The 16429-nt window shown below is 37.8% G+C and overlaps 1 protein-coding gene across 2 annotated transcripts in view; it reads right to left on the bottom strand.

Annotated features, from left to right (window-relative positions):
• Positions 1-16429, bottom strand: part of LOC149536741 (uncharacterized) — a 99188-nt gene that overhangs the window by 21400 nt on the left and 61359 nt on the right. The gene's annotated exons all lie outside the window — the stretch shown is intronic.

Consider the following 16429-nt stretch of genomic DNA (forward strand, 5'->3'; position numbering starts at 1 on the left):
CTGCCACGGGTCCGCCCGGGTCCACGACCGGTCCGGGCAGGGTCCACATTTTGGCCTACGGGTCCTCCTGGGTCCGTGCAGCATTTTGGCCTGCGGGTCCTCCCGGGTCCGTGCTTGCACGGACCCGAGAGGACCCGCAAGCCAAAATGCGGACCTTGCTCGGACCGGTCGCGGACCCGAGCTCGGATCCGGACCCGAATGAATCCAAACCCAGACCCGAGCTCCAGAGTGTGAAACCGGTAACTTAGATATTATCCATATGTTGAATATGACAATCATTTATTATTAAATATTACTATATTATGATTAGCATATCCATACTATCATAAATATGACTATTTAAAATATAATACATTCATTTATCCAATATTATCATTTACTAATATTTCTTATTTTATTTATTAATTCAATATAATATTTATATTATTATGTTAATACAAATGACCGACATTATAATGATGAAGAATTATGAAATGAATACATATATTTATATTAAAAAATAATATTGATATTTTCATTAGTTATATGTCATTATGGGGTTATGATAGCAACGTATGATGAAAAAGCATAGCTGCCAATTCCAAATACCAATCTGAATACTCCCATATCGACATCAATCAACCTTCTGAATACTCTCCCTCATAGATATCAATCTACTTCTAAATAAGAGTTTTTCATGTATTACTCTCCCCCATTGACATCAATGACAAAGGTGTCACTATGCCAATCTAAGAATCTAAAGTGCTCTTATTATTAAAAACCATCTCCAATACAATCTGTTAAAATGCCAAGTGCCAACAGACACTGTTATGCAAATTATTGCTCAAGAGTTCTCCGATAACTTTGCCCAAAGTGACTACTCCCCCAAAGGAGCATCACCAAGCGTCCAGTCCATGTGTATGAAAAATGCTTTGAACACTTCTAGGCTGATGCAATCTTGCATCAATTACTCTAAATTAGGTTGGGGCATAACCTCAAGCATGCCTCTAAGATACTCAAAAGTATCCTTAGCTAATGGTTGTGTAAAGATATTTTTCATTTATTCCTTTGTGCTGACATATTCCAATCTGATTTCCTTTTCTTCCACCTTCTCTCTCAAAAAGTGATACTCTATAGCAATGTGTTTAGTCCTTGAATGCAGTATCGGATTCTTGACATACTAACTGTGTTTGTGTTATCACAATGAATAATAATCAGTTTTGGAAACTCAATACCTATATCCTTCAACATTTGCTTCATCAAAATGATCTGATTACAATTGTTTTCTGCTACTACATACTCTATTTTTGTTGTAGATTGTGAAATACAATCACGTTTCTTGCTTAGCCACGAAACCAATCTTCCAAGAAGAATGCTCCACCACCATTACTCTTCTTGTCATCAATATTTCTTGCCCAATTTGCATCAATGTACGCACATAAAGTGAAATCATGTGATCTGCCATATCATAATCCATAATCTGACGTAAACATCTGAATATCCTCTTTACTGCTGCTACATGTGTCTCTTTAGGATGCACTTGAAATCTAGCCACAATACTAATTGCATTAGTTATATTTGGTATTGTATGAGTTAGAAATTGTAGTCCTCCTATCATTGATTTGTACTTTGTTAGCACTGCACTAGGAGCTTCATCTTTGCTTGACAATTTGCAACCAGTAACCATGGATGTACCAACTAGTCAACAATTTTCCAATCTAAACCTTGTCAATCAATCTTTGAGATATTTTGCTTGTGATATGAAAATGTCATCCTTATTTTGAGTTATTTGCAATCCCAAGAAATATTTCATCTCATCAAAATACTCATCTCAAATTCATTTTTAATTTCCTCTGAAAATTTCTTACTAGCCTCATCTGTTCCACCAAAGATAATATCATCAACAAATACTTCAATAATCAGCAATCCATTTGAATTTGCACTTAAGTACATGTTATTGTTTGCATTACCTTTATTGAATCCCAAACTTTGCAAGTGTTTGTCTAATCTCACATATCGAGCTATAGGTTTTTGCTTCAATTCATATAATGCCTTTCTTAGTCTACAAACCATATTTTTGTCTTTGGTCAATGGAAAGCCATCGGGTTGTTCAATGTAAACCTCTTACTTAAGTTCTCCATTCAAAAATGATGACTTGACATCCATCTGATATACCTTGGAATTTTTGTTAGATGCATATGCCAAAAACATTCTTACTGCTTCAAGTCTTGCAATAGGGGCAAAGTAGACTTTTCATACCAATCTTGCCTTGTTCCTTACCACTTCTCCTTGTTCATTCATCTTTCTCTTGAATACCCATTTAGTGCCAATAATATTCTTATTGTTAGGCCTAAGACCAGTTCTCATGTCTTATTCTTCTCTATCTAGTCAAGTTCTTCTCTCATAGTGTTTATCCAATACTCATCTTTACATGATTCATCTGTAGTCTTACCTTCAACTTGTGATATTAAACAAATTTGTTGCAACAGGGGCAAAGTAGACTTTTCATACCAATCTTGCCTTGTTCCTTACCACTTCTCCTTGTTCATTCATCTTTCTCTTGAATACCCATTTAGTGCCAATAATATTCTTATTGTTAGGCCCAAGACCAGTTCTCATATCTTATTCTTCTCTATCTAGTCAAGTTCTTCTCTCATAGTGTTTATCCAATACTCATCTTTACATGCTTCATCTGTAGTTTTAGCTTCAACTTGTGATATTAAACAAATTTCATCTTACCTTATTTTTTGTTAAAACTCATTTGTTTGGGCTTCAAAGTATTTGTTTCTCAAGGTGATTCTTTGCCACATATCTTAGTGTTCTTTGTTCTAGTGTTCCTTGTTCTTCTCTAACTTCAGCTCTTGATTCCTCTCTTTATTCCTCAATCTACAAAGCATTATCAGTTGCATAGAATATATCTTGTTTTGCATTCTAATTGTCAGGCCTTTGACTAGTAACTGCTTCATATCAAAATCATAATCAAGTATTCTCCCTTGTATTTTGAACTTCTCATCAACTTTCACATTTTTACTTTCAACTATTGTTTTCAACCTCTAATTAAAACATCTATATGCCTTGCTTTTCAATGAATATGCAAGAAGTATACCTTCATCACTTCTAGGATCACACTTTCCTATATCATCCTCTCTTTTGATATAACATTTGCTTCCAAAAACTCTAGTATTTCATAGTATGTGTATGCCCAAACCAAAGTTCACAAGTTGTCTAACAAGTATATCATCCTCTCTTTTGATATAACATTTGCTTCCAAAAACCCTAGTATTTCATAGTATGTGTATGCCCAAACCAAAGTTCATAAGGTGTCTAACAAGTTCCTTGTCTATTTTGTACTTTGTTCATGGTGTATATTGCGGTGTTAATTGCTTCTCTCCAATAGGTATGTGATACATTTCCTTCAAGCATCATAGCTCTAGCTTCTTTACTCACTAGTATGTTCCTTCTTTCTACTATTCCATTCTGCTGTGGTGTTTTAGGAACTGAAAGTTGCCTTTTAATCCCATTGTCTTCACAAAAATTATTGAACTAATTTGATGTAAATTCTCCTCCTCTATCTGATTTTAAACATTTCATCTTCAATCCTAATTCATTCTCTACTTTAGTCTTGAATAACTTGAATTTCTCAAAAGCTTCTGATTTTTCTCTAAGAAATGCTACCCACATCATCCTTGTAAAATCATCAATGAAAAGAATAAAGTATCTTTCATCATAAAGTGTTCGTGTAGGACCACATAAATCTATGTGCACAATCTCCAATTTGCTTGATGTAGTGAATACCTTGCTTGGAAAAGAGTTACTTTGTTTAGCCATCACACATTCCTTGTAGACCATGTTAGAGGGTTTCACAATCTTAGGCAGATCTTTTTTGCATTTGTAGTACTAATCACAATATTATCAAAGCTTATATGGCAGAATCTCTTATGCCACAACCAATTGTTATCCACTTTAACAACCAAACAAGTCACCTCAATAGGATTCAATTGAAAAGTATTATCTTTATTCCTTGTACCTATTCTAATTAGTTTACCATCCTCGTCCTTGATTATGCATGTCTTCTTAGTGAATTGCAAAAGATATCCCTTATCAACCAGTTGTCCAACACTCAACAAGCTATGTTTCAATCCATCAACAAAATAGACATCTTCAATGTTAGTTTTCACATCAAGTGTAATAGATCATTTTCTCTAATAGGACATGGTGCATTGTTACCAACTTTGACTACTCCATCATAATTGTTAAATTCAACAAATTTATTTCTATCACCACTTATTTGATATGAGCATCCACTATCTATGATCCAATCTAACTTTTTCTTTTCTACATGTGATATTATTGTTTTTTCCTCTTTTGTAGGACTTCTTTAATAGCAACAAATCCTATTTCATAATCTTCTTCATCACTTTCTAGAAAATTTATCTCTTTGAAATCAACTTCATCATCATCATCAACAAAGAAGCAATCTTTTGTAACCTTTGACTTGTAGGGCTTCCTAGGTTTTACCTTATTTTCTCTCTTAGGACATGTTCATGTCAGTTTTGTACCACTACATAATACATAGCAATTGAATACTCGAAATGGAATATCAAACACTCAATCCTCTCTTGAAAAGTAAATACTCACGAAGAATATGAGAAAAACTCCAAGGTTCCTTACACCTGTGGATACTAACTCAATTATATTAATGTGATTTGTTGGTTAATCACATAGGCGGGCTTACGTTGTTCTTTCAAGGATGTTGGACTTTTGCTATGATGGTGATGAAATCTTGCTTTGCAATGTATACTAGCATCAAATGATGTTGATGGTGATGATGAAGGGTATGTCCACCAACAATGCTCCTAATTTTTTAACTTTCTTCTTGAATGAACTACAACTACTACACTACTTGTTGCTTTACTTCTACTCCCATGAATGGAAAGTTTAGCAAATGGACGGGGATCAGATCTAATAAAAGCTTACTAGTGGCGCTACCTCCATAGATGCAATGATTCAAGAGAAAAAGACTAAATTACCACGCAAGGCTTCCTAACAAGCCGCTAGGATGCTAGTGGCCTAGTTTATAGACCTCTATCAAACATCTACTAATATCACCATGCAACTATCCATCCATTCTTACTCTTGCTTAACAACTTTCTTGATATAAAATCTACTTTAACAAATTCAATGGAATTGAACTCTAACTATTGGGAGTAGAAACCATGCAATAACACCAAGTGTTCTTAATCACAATGCAAGACACAACAATGATAGAGAAGCAATTTTGATATTATCTTAAGCAACAATTTTCTTCAACCCTTTAATTTTATCTATTGGAAGTAGAAACCATGCAATAACACCAAGTGTTCTTAATCACCATGCAAAACACAACAAATATAAAGAAACAATTTTGGTATTATCTTAAGCAACAATTTTCTTCAACCCTTTACAAATGAGAGCAAATGGCCTTATATAGGGGCTAAAAATATAACCAACGGTAGAGAGTAAGAGGCAAAATCAATGATCCAGATCAAATCCCAGAAACCCTAACAAGGGTTGCCACCCCATTGGCCAATGAGAAGACCCCACCTCGTCAATAGACCAATGAAAAAAAGAAAAAGTGGCAACCAATAAGAAGGCACCAAAATGGTAGCAAATCAAAATCAGACACCTGCCCTACCCAAGAAGAAAGGAGAATTTGCCACTTGGGCTTACATCAAATGATCCTCTAATATAATTTTACCCTTTTCTTTCATCTTCTTAGCCAAGGCAATGAATTTGGCTAGCCTATAGTTGACTTCTTTCATGGGAGGGCAAGGCGTGTGCTTCATCTTGAGCTCAGTTGAATTCATCATGTTGCTCACCGCTTGTAGTGCCTTCTCGTGATCCTTCTCATATTCTTTCGCATATCCGATAAAGACACCGAGGGAGGCAAGGGTGCCCAAATGTTTCTTCTTGATGGCAACCTTCCCCAACTCATCCAATCTTGACCCAAACTCTGTCTCACTAACGCTCTCCTCCTTGATACCCTCAAATCAAGTGTAGCCCCAGCATCACTCATCATGGTTGAAATGGAAGTGTCAATGCCTGGGCTGTGCTGTGCAATTTCATTCCGTATCTCCTCAAGTATCCTCAATCTGATGGTCAAGGCAACATACCAAGACTCCACAGTACTCATTCCTCCTTCATCCACCAACTTGGTTCTCTCCAAATATCCCTTCGGTAGCCCAATAACTGCCTGTAGCCTGGGAATGGCTAAGTCCTTGGCTAGAAGGAAATCCTCTCACTCCCCTTCAAATGTTTTGAATTTGTCTCTAATAGCCACCAATGACCTAAATGTCGAGATAAAGGAAGGCAAGAAATTTCGCCCATCTTGAATTATATCACTGATCCAATCTTTGATTTCGTGCAACTAATCCGATATCTCTCCTATGTTGCTCCCGCTGTCTTGTGTAAGGGTTGTCTGATGCAATTGTTGGATAAGCTAGCAAGCTCTACAATACTTGTTTGCAGCCTCCAACTTTACAATCCTCTCATTTGCCTTCCTCAACCTTTCTCTAATTGAAACCATGCCTTCCCGGATCTCCTCACATTCCATGTCATATGTGATTCTTCCCAAGTTATGCTCTACTATCTCATACTCCTGGGCTACAACCTCATTCACTGCCTTGCTAACCTTTGGTATAGCAATTTGAATTTTTCAATGACCCTCATCATCGCTCCTGATTACCTTTTCCACCATATTCGCAATTTGTTTTTGTTTCTCACTATCTTCCTTTTCCACTAACCCCTGAATATCTTCAACTGTTCGGACAGTCATCACCTCGCCTCTTGGCATAAGCATTTGCCTTAACCATAGTGGTGCAATGCATTTCCCCAAATCTGGATTTGGTTCGACTAGTAAAGCATCACCAACAGCCTCAAGCACCTAGCTTACTTCCTCAATATCAATTGCTCTATCCTCTTCTTCACTAGTGATTGTCACACCATCTTCATGTTGGTTCTTCGAGAGAGGAGAGTATTTGGTACTATCAATGTAACCACTTGATTCTGAATCAGAGCTCACCTCTACCGAGACCCTTTGTCCCCTTGTATTAACCCTTTGGCTCCTAACCTCAATTATGCTCTTCCTTGACGGTGCCGCATTCTATCTCTTGTTGGAGGCTCTTGATGTTCTTTACTTTTCTCAACCTCTAAATTTCTCTTCTTGCTCTTAACTGCTCTTTGTTGCTGGCTACTGCCCCTATCTTTCTATCTGACTGACTCCATTGGACCATCTTTCTCTAGTTTCATCTTCTCATAAGTAAGGCGTACCTTCCGACTTTGTAATTGCCTTAACTTCTCATTGTACCATGACTTAGTGTGTAGATCAACTGTCACTGTAACTGCCTCTAAGGAAGGATCATGATGATCATCCCAATCCACTGGACCCAATTTTGTTCCATCCATTGTATCATAATCTTCTCTTAGCACATTTTCATCATCTTCCAGTTGATCAGGAATATCAAGGCATCTCCATCTGATTGCCCTCATCATGCCCACTGACAATCTTGAGAAAGCTAGCTTCCTCACATGAAAGTCATCTTGTGCATTGGCCCAAAAATCTTCTATAGTAGGAATATGTTTGAATGTGTTTTCATGAGATGCCTTGATAAGACCATTAGGATCGAATCCCCGTCTTGCTCTATACCATTCTAGATGATACCATTCTAACTCCTCCGCTACTGCAAAGGCGACAGGATTGGGGCAAGTATCATTGCATATTTCAAATGAGAAGGTAATCCCATCTTTGGTGTTGTGCAAATGAAGTTGTGGATAGCACTCATGCACCAAATATTGCCCTAACCCATAGGATTTTCATATAGTCTCAAAATCAGAGAAAAAAGGTAGTATCCCATGTAGAATTGCTTTTGAATTTGTATTGTCCTTAGTTGCAACTCTAAATTTTCACTTATAATTCTAGCCCAATCAAATTTTCTCTTTTCATTTTCAATTTCATCAATAAAATAGTACATCCAATTCTCAAATTGCATACCTTGAGCCACGCCCATGATTTGGCTGAGAAGCACAATAAGATCGCCATACTCTGATTTGAAATCTAACTTGGTGAGCTTTGACAACTTGGTAACTCCCTTCTTGCCTTCGTGTAACCAATTTTGCTTTAGATGAATGAAATAGGCATCCTAATTATCCTGAAATAACTTGGCTGCCTGATCCATCATTACCATTGTCATGCCTTTATGCTGGGGAGTATTAAACACTTCTTCGACCACTTGTCCGCTGATGTTAGCCAACACTCTCTTCCCTTCATCAAAAATATGGACTTGGTCACAATATCAAACCAGGATGCACACTCCATTACCGATTCCGAACAAGGCAAGGTAGGAGGGAAAGCCGCCACGTGTACAATTCTGCTCTTGTAGATCTTCTTCGCCATGGGGGATTATCCTTCAACTGTACCATGTTCACCGTATCAATATTGGTATCTCTTATTCGCCTCACTTTCGAGAAGGTGGTCTTGGTATCATGTTTTCCTTGTCTTTTTGGTATTTGTTCCCTTTGGGTTCTTGCTTGTACTAACATCTACCATCCTAAACACTTATTTCTGCCCCTTCATTCTAAATGATATGGACTATACTTATCAATCTCCAAACTTCTTTCTATTGATGGACTCTAGCTTATTTCTATCTCTCCAAATCCTATCTCTACACTTATCAATCTCCAGACTTCAATCCTAGGGGTGGGACTACCACTTATTCCTATCTCTTCGTTACCTTAGGATGGACTACAATTATATCTCCCAACTTCAATCCTAGGGTGGTCTAGCTTATTTCTGCCTCTCCAAGTCTCCTATCATGAAATCTACACTTATATCTCTCAACTTCAGCCTATCAATGGAATGATGAAGTGGTGGATGAAGAGTGTAAGAAAAAGATAAGGAAAACAAACCAAGCAAGACCAAGGAGTAAAATCTGCCTTTAAAACCAATCTTCACATCTAAAAATGAATGAGAATCATACCTTAAATCTGTCTTTTACCAACAATCGGGCCTCTTCAAATTAAGATCTGATCTCAGAAATTTCAATCCTCCTAAATTTGCCCACAATTGCCAAAATATCAAACCTCAAATCACCTTGCCTCTCCACCAAACAAAATCACCATAGTTGGAGGAAAAATTCGCTGCCCTAGGAGGAAAATCAGACCCCAAAATCATTGTTAATCTTGCAAAATCAGACCTTCTCCTCCAAATTCACCTTAGGACAAAATTCGCCCAACTCCAAGGAAGAAAACACTGCCAAGAATGGAAAATCAGACCCTCAAAAATTGCTGCCAAAGAGAAATTCACCCCTTTAGAAGAAAATTGCTCAACCAAGCAAGAGGAAGTGAGAATGAATGAGGAAATAAGAAGGGGGAAGCCCCTTCTTATATCCTCCTGTTGATCTCCAGAGTGGGCTGACATGCCTGGAGGGAAACAAAGTTTTAAGTTAAACCCCCAAAGATGGCCCAATTTTAAATGAAACATTAAAATAGCTAAGCCCTATAGCAAAATTGGCTCATTTAATTGCCAGTTTGATCCATAATTGCAAAGTAGAAATAAGGTAAGCCTAGGAGATGTCAAAATTTTCATTAATAACATTTTGACAATTAAAATATCATTAAAATCGAATCTAGCAAATCAATTTTCAATTCCAAATTACCAATTTCCTTTAACATTTCTAAAATCCTCTCGACAAAATTTCAACCAAATTAATGAGACTTTGCAATACACTTTCAATTTTTTAACAAAAATCTTTTTCTTGACACTCGAAATTCAAACTTCAAATCCAATTTCACTATCAAAATTTCTTTTCACCAAAAAAATTCAAGATTTTCCAAAATGACTAAATCTAAAATTCATATAGAAAATGCTCAAGCTGATACAATTATATCAATTTTTTCAAAAATCCATCTAAGTTCGAAATTTGCAAATCTATCCTACCAAATATTATTTTAACAATAAAAAAAAATGTTGTTGAAATTTGTTGGCCCAAGGACAAAATTACATGTTCTGGAAAATCAAGCTTCACACTAGGTGAAAATAAACCAAATCCCTCCTAGAGACCAAGACGTCCAAGGTGTAAAATCACCAATTCAAAAACCTCTGGACAACTCCAAAATTTACCAAGGCAACCAAAAAATTCCTAAAATCTGCCGAAAAAGGGGATCCCCAAAAATTTTGGATCGATGGTGTGAAAACCTCACAACAGGACATTGATATGAAAAATGACCAAACTCATTACAAGTCCAACAAGCAAAAGCTTTCTTACCTTTAGGTTCTCTTTTCATTAGTGCAATACCTTCATCTATCTTCCTCTTGCATAGTTGCCCATTCTCTAGTAGAATCTCCACTTGTGCTTGCACTTCTAGTCAATGCTCATTTGTCCTTTTGTACACTTGTCCTAAATGCACGTTCTATTCTGGTCTGATTTTGCTTCAGGCTATATTTAAATGCTTGTAGCTTCCCAAACAATGTTTCCATGTTAAAGCCAAGCATGACAAAAATAATCTCCTCTATAGCTATTACCTTAGTCTCATAAGTAGGTGGTAATGACTTCAGAATTTTTCATACCACTTCATCTTCTGTAATGGTTCCATCACAACTCTTGATTCTTGCAACAGTCTATGATATTCTTTGAAAATATGACCTTATTGATTGATCTTCCTGCATTCTAGCACTTTCAAGCATATCCTTCCAATTTTGTAATTTAGATTTCTTTGCATACTGGTCACCTTTAAAAAGAGCTTGTAATCTAACCCAAATATCTTAAGCAAGTTGTAAGTTCTTCACCTCAATAAATTTTGATTTAGGACGTGAAAAGATTAATGTTTCTCTAGCATATATTGTACATGAATTGTTCATGTTGTTCTGTAGAACACGTTCCCAAATCCTTCTCTACCACCACAATCCTCCCATCCCTTGTGATCATCCAGTAATCAATTCTCATGCATAGCGAATGAGTTTTCATTTTCTCCTTCTAAATGTCATAGTTTTCTCCAACAAATTTCGGTCTTTCCTTTCTAAATGCCATGGATCTCCTTAAGATGTTAAGCTTCCTGATCAAGGACTTGATGCTCTGATACCAATTGTTAGAAAGTAAAGTCTACCAATACAACTATGGGGAGGGGGGTGAATTAGTTGTGTGCCCAATATAATTTAAATTAATCTTCTTAAATTCAATTCCAATAACCAACAAATGAAACAACCATAAGATAAGAAACATGCATAGTAACACAAGATTTGTTAACTAGGAAAACCCTTGATTAGAGGGAAAACCCCTATGGAAATGATACCCACAAGATGATGTACTAATATAAAAATTCCTTGTGAGAGGATATGACCCTGTTATGAACAAATTACATTCAATTTGTATATGTGAGTCTCTATTATGAGAATTTGAATCCTTATTAGAAGATTCCAATCTTGTTAGGAGTTGTTCCAACCCTGTTAGGAGCCAAGATGCCCAAATTGCTTCAGAACTATTACACAAAACAGTTATCTAGGATAACATATCCCAAGTGTGAACTGGCCAATATAGCAACCTTTTTGCCGATACAGTTCCTTTGAAGTTCTCAACACAATCTCATCATCATCTACTACTCTGCTCTAATCAAATTTGCATCTTCAACATCCGAACATTAGTTACACAATCATTAAAGCCACACTTACAACCAAGGAAACAACCTTTTCCTTTATACCTTGTCCTAAGAACTAATTGAGTTGGCCTTGAGGCTTCCCCAATGTACAATGAATAATATAGGACCTTATTAAGATATTACAATACACGTTACATTACATTTACACATCCCAAAAGATTTCAACAAAAAAGTTGTCTTACAGTGACTATAACACATGTTACCCTTCAAAGGACTTCACAGAATAATATCTAGAATTTGTTACCTCGAACATATCAGCACGGACATGTCTTCAATCACTATCTAAGCTCCCTCTCCCGAATTCCTTCTTGCTTAATAGATGCAATTGACTTACCAGTAAATAATTTCCTGTATATTGGCTTGTAACCAATCTTCACATATCGAGTTGTAGCTCATGCAATCCTTCAAATAACGTTCTGCGAACATAGATGTGGCATCTAGACACACCTGCAAACATGAATATAATCCCGCTTAACTCTTCATACTTATCCTCGCTGATCAAATCTCTCTCTACGATTACTGCAATGTTGTCTGGCATAAACCAGAATACATATATGTTGACATCAATTACAAACCAAGTCTTGAATGCAACACATAAGAAATCAATCTAAGTGCCAACCACTCAACAATCTCTCCCTTTGACATATATTCTCTCAATACTTCATTAATGCTAACAAATAGCACTGCCTATAATGTATGTGTTTTCCAAAGGTAGCAACCTCTTGCATTTATATTGAGAAGGAGCCAAGGAGAGATATGTTCCAATGAAGGGAAATGTCTATTCATTGTTATGTGATTAATACAATGACAATTATAATTATGTGTATGTATGTGTGTGTGCATGTTTGTGTGTATATATACATGGATATACATAATATCTGTTGAGTCGTTATTATATTAATTTTTCTAGTATATACATTATATATATATATATATATATATATATATATATATATATATATATCTTCACTAGTTTTGACTCAATATTTATTCGACTGAAGCTACAGCACATCAACACTCCCTCTTAGCAAAGGAGGATAAACACATGGTTAGATATTACCTCAATGTAATATCAAGTTGGCATGATTAAGGATATCTTTGATCAGAAGATACCACCATTTAGATATAATCTCATGATATCAATAGTAATGCCCTCAAAATATCAAGTCGTGTGATATTCACCTAGTACTTTGAGTAATGGCCTTCTCAATATCAAGTCACATGATATTCACCAAATACTCAAAGTGTCCATAAGGTATGTGCACACATATCTTCAATAATATTTACCATAGGATCATTATATTCATGGTCTATTAAGGAAAATAATCCACCATGCAAGATATAATCTATCATGATCTACTTACACATCATAAGATATCTATCATAATAGAAGATTAAGTTATTGTAAGATTGCCACCTTTCAATAACTGTCATCGGTAGAAACTGTGTAGCCGATGGGTTCATGTCGTCGGTAAAGATTTTGTAGCCGATGGATAGATTAGTATTGTTATGTAGCCGACGGACCCCTTTGGAAAGGTTCGGCGGGAAGTATTTATACCCCATCTAGGATCATTGTAAATCATCATTAGAAGCGGTATGTAATCTCTTGGCATATGCGAATAATAAAAAGAGTACTGCTATTGCTGTTCTTGTCTATTGTTTGTATGCCTTAATTCATTTACCCCTACGGTAAACATTTGGAGCCGTTGCCTAATGGACCTGGAATGGAGGTAGAGGAATGCAGACTAATGCCAAATCAGTTTAACAAAGATAGAAATAAGCTAAAGGGAAAAGATGGAATATGCACTGCACAAGAAAATTTAATTTTGGCACAACAGGCTAAACGCAGGAGGTTTTAGCAACTTGTCGACAGATACCGAAGCACTGAGGAATTGTTGGAGGAGACTCAACAACGGGTGGAATTGGTGGAAGAGGCATGGGAGGAATTTTTGAACCTGTATTCGCTGAGGGAAGAGAATCCAGAGGGAAGGGAATTAACTCACACGGCTCGAAGTGCCGAGGGAGCACGAGCGTGGATTGAACTCTTCGTCCGCAATACAATTCTGGAACGAAAAGACCCTTCTTCACCAAAGAACACAGCTGTTGGAAATAAGACAATTGTTGGAAAGAACGCCGATGTGGGAGTCCAAAGCGCCGGTGTGGGAGTGCAGAACAGAGCCAATGTGGGAGTGTCAAACAGCACTCGTACACACAATCAAGTACTAATGGTTGGACCGAAGGAAAAGTTGCCAAAGTTTGATGGCGATGGAATAGCGGATCCAATCCGACACTGTAAAACATGCGAAACAATTTGGAGGGCAAATGGCATAACAAATACAAATGAATGGGTCCGACAATTTTCAGCAACCCTAAGGGGGGTAGCAATTGATTGGTTCACCGATACAAATCCCCAAAAATTAACCAATTAGGACAACGTTAAAAAGGAGTTCACCATTGAATTTCAACTGCTGCGCGACAACAATAAAATCGTAGCAGAGATATACAACACGAAGCAAGGGAAAAACGAAATAGTTCAAGTGTATGCCAGAAAATTAAAAGACTTAATAAACACGATGGAAAGTAAGCCGGCAGATGGGCTGCAAAAGAGATGGTTCGTTAAAGGACTACACCCTAAGTTGCGGAAGAAAATGAAGATTGTGCTGCCATCTTCATACACTAAAGCATACAATCGGACGATGAACTTGCAAACTGAGCAAAAAACAAAGAAGAAGAAGAAGAGTAGCTCATCCGAGTCAGATGACGATGCGTCTTTGGAAGAAGAGAGCAGCGATGATGAAAAGGGCAGCAAGAAGGTCCAAGCTCTCCAAAAAGATATGATTCGAATGATGAAAGAATTTATGAACATGCAAAAAGAGACAAAGGCAAACGAGCTGTGGTGCACAGAATGTAAAACGGAATGACACACGAAAGGATCCTGTCCGAAGACCCAATTTTGTGAGATTTGCCAAATTATGAGACATTACTTAAAAGAATGCCTTTTCAACATGAAAGCAAAAGGACCTCAGCAAGTACTTCTCACACAGGAGGCTTCCACGGTGGGAGGGAGCCGAAGCATCAGCAACAAGGGTGCCACATCGGAAGGGTACAGAAATAATAGAAGAAGATAAAACAACAATACCAACAGTAATGCCAACAACAATAATGGGGGCCATAGCAGAATCCAATATGATGCGAATGACCGCCTGATGGTACAATGCCACGCATGCAATTTGTGGGGCCACTTTGCCCAGGATTGTACATCGGCAGCACCAAAGTTGTTATGCAGATAGTGCAGTCCTGGAGATCATGAGGATGCAAGGTGCTCGAAGTCCGGAGTGAACTTGATCGCCATCGGGACGGACAAAGAGGAGGTTTTGGCAATCACATGGAAACAAGCAAAACTGTACCCCAACCTGGCAGAAGAAAAGAAGAGGCTGGAGGAAGTGCGAAAGGAAATTGAGAAAGTGACACAAGCGGAGCACGCACACTTGAGGGACACCACAGGTACCTCAACTAGGAACTGTGCGGAACAGAACATCGTATGGCAAATACTACAAACTGAGGTACCCATCAAATAAACGATTTGTTGCTCACAATGCCTCAGCTCCGATCGGCACTCAGAAACATTGCTCCCACAGCTAAAGTACTAGCAAAACAAGGAAAGGAGAGGGAAAGTGGAGCACATGCAGAGGACCTGATGCTACTAGCCCTTACATCTGGACGGCATCTAGTAGTCGTCAAAATGGGAATTTTGGGAACTGTTCTGACAGACAATTGTGGAAGGAGGGTTCGGCGTGAATGTATTACGGGAGGATACCTAGAAGATGTTGGGGCAGCCGACGCTGTGGCCACCTACATTCCAGTTGCTCACAACAGACCAACACGGCATTAAACCTCTCGGCATCTTGATGGCACAACTAGTGACGATTGGAACACAGTCGTTCCTGCTCGACTTCGTCGTCATTTCGCTGAAGAGGAGAGGATACGACGCCATTCTCGACCGGGGATGGCTTATACAAGCAAAAGTTAAACATGATTGGAGGAAGAATACACTATCACTAGAAAGCAAAGGGCGGAAATTCATCATTGATTTACACACACAAATGGTGGGCAAAGAAGCTTTGTCATCAGATTCCGAGGAAGAGGATGAAGGGAAGTAGCGGATGGAACCAGAACAAGGAGTCCTACAGTTGGAAGGAGGATCAATGAACAATGATCTGGACTTGGTAAACGACCTTTTTCACTGGCAGATGAAGGACTACGAGCTATTCAGGAGTTGCAACATACTCATGATGGAGGAAGAGCACACCGGAGATGAATTTCCAAAAGAATTCAAAGAAATAAAAGAGGGAGATGCACCGTTGGATGAAACAACTGCGCATGAATTCAATGAAGGGAAACAGATAAAATATGATGAAGCCACAGTACAAACCATGAATTTGGGAGACAAAGTAGAACCAAAGAACATACTAGTGGGAGATAATTGAGATCTAGTACTAAAAGCAGGGGCATTTAAAATATTCCTGGAATACAAATATGTCTTCGCCTAGACATATAAGGATTTGAAGGGAGTTCCACCGGAGCTGTATTCACCACATCCCGTTGGTTGAAGGTGCAATACTTGTACGGAAGCGACCTTCCCGGATGAATAAGAACTACATCGTGCGAGTTACAGAAGAAATCAACAGGATGCTAGAGGCTGGTATTATTTTCAAGGTTCAAACAAGTGAATGGGTATCGCCCATAGTCATCTCACTGAAGA

The sequence above is a fragment of the Cupressus sempervirens genome, chromosome 10, assembly GCF_028749045.1.
Source record: "Cupressus sempervirens isolate cs-2001-9-10 chromosome 10, ASM2874904v1, whole genome shotgun sequence".
Lineage (NCBI taxonomy): Eukaryota > Viridiplantae > Streptophyta > Pinopsida > Cupressales > Cupressaceae > Cupressus > Cupressus sempervirens.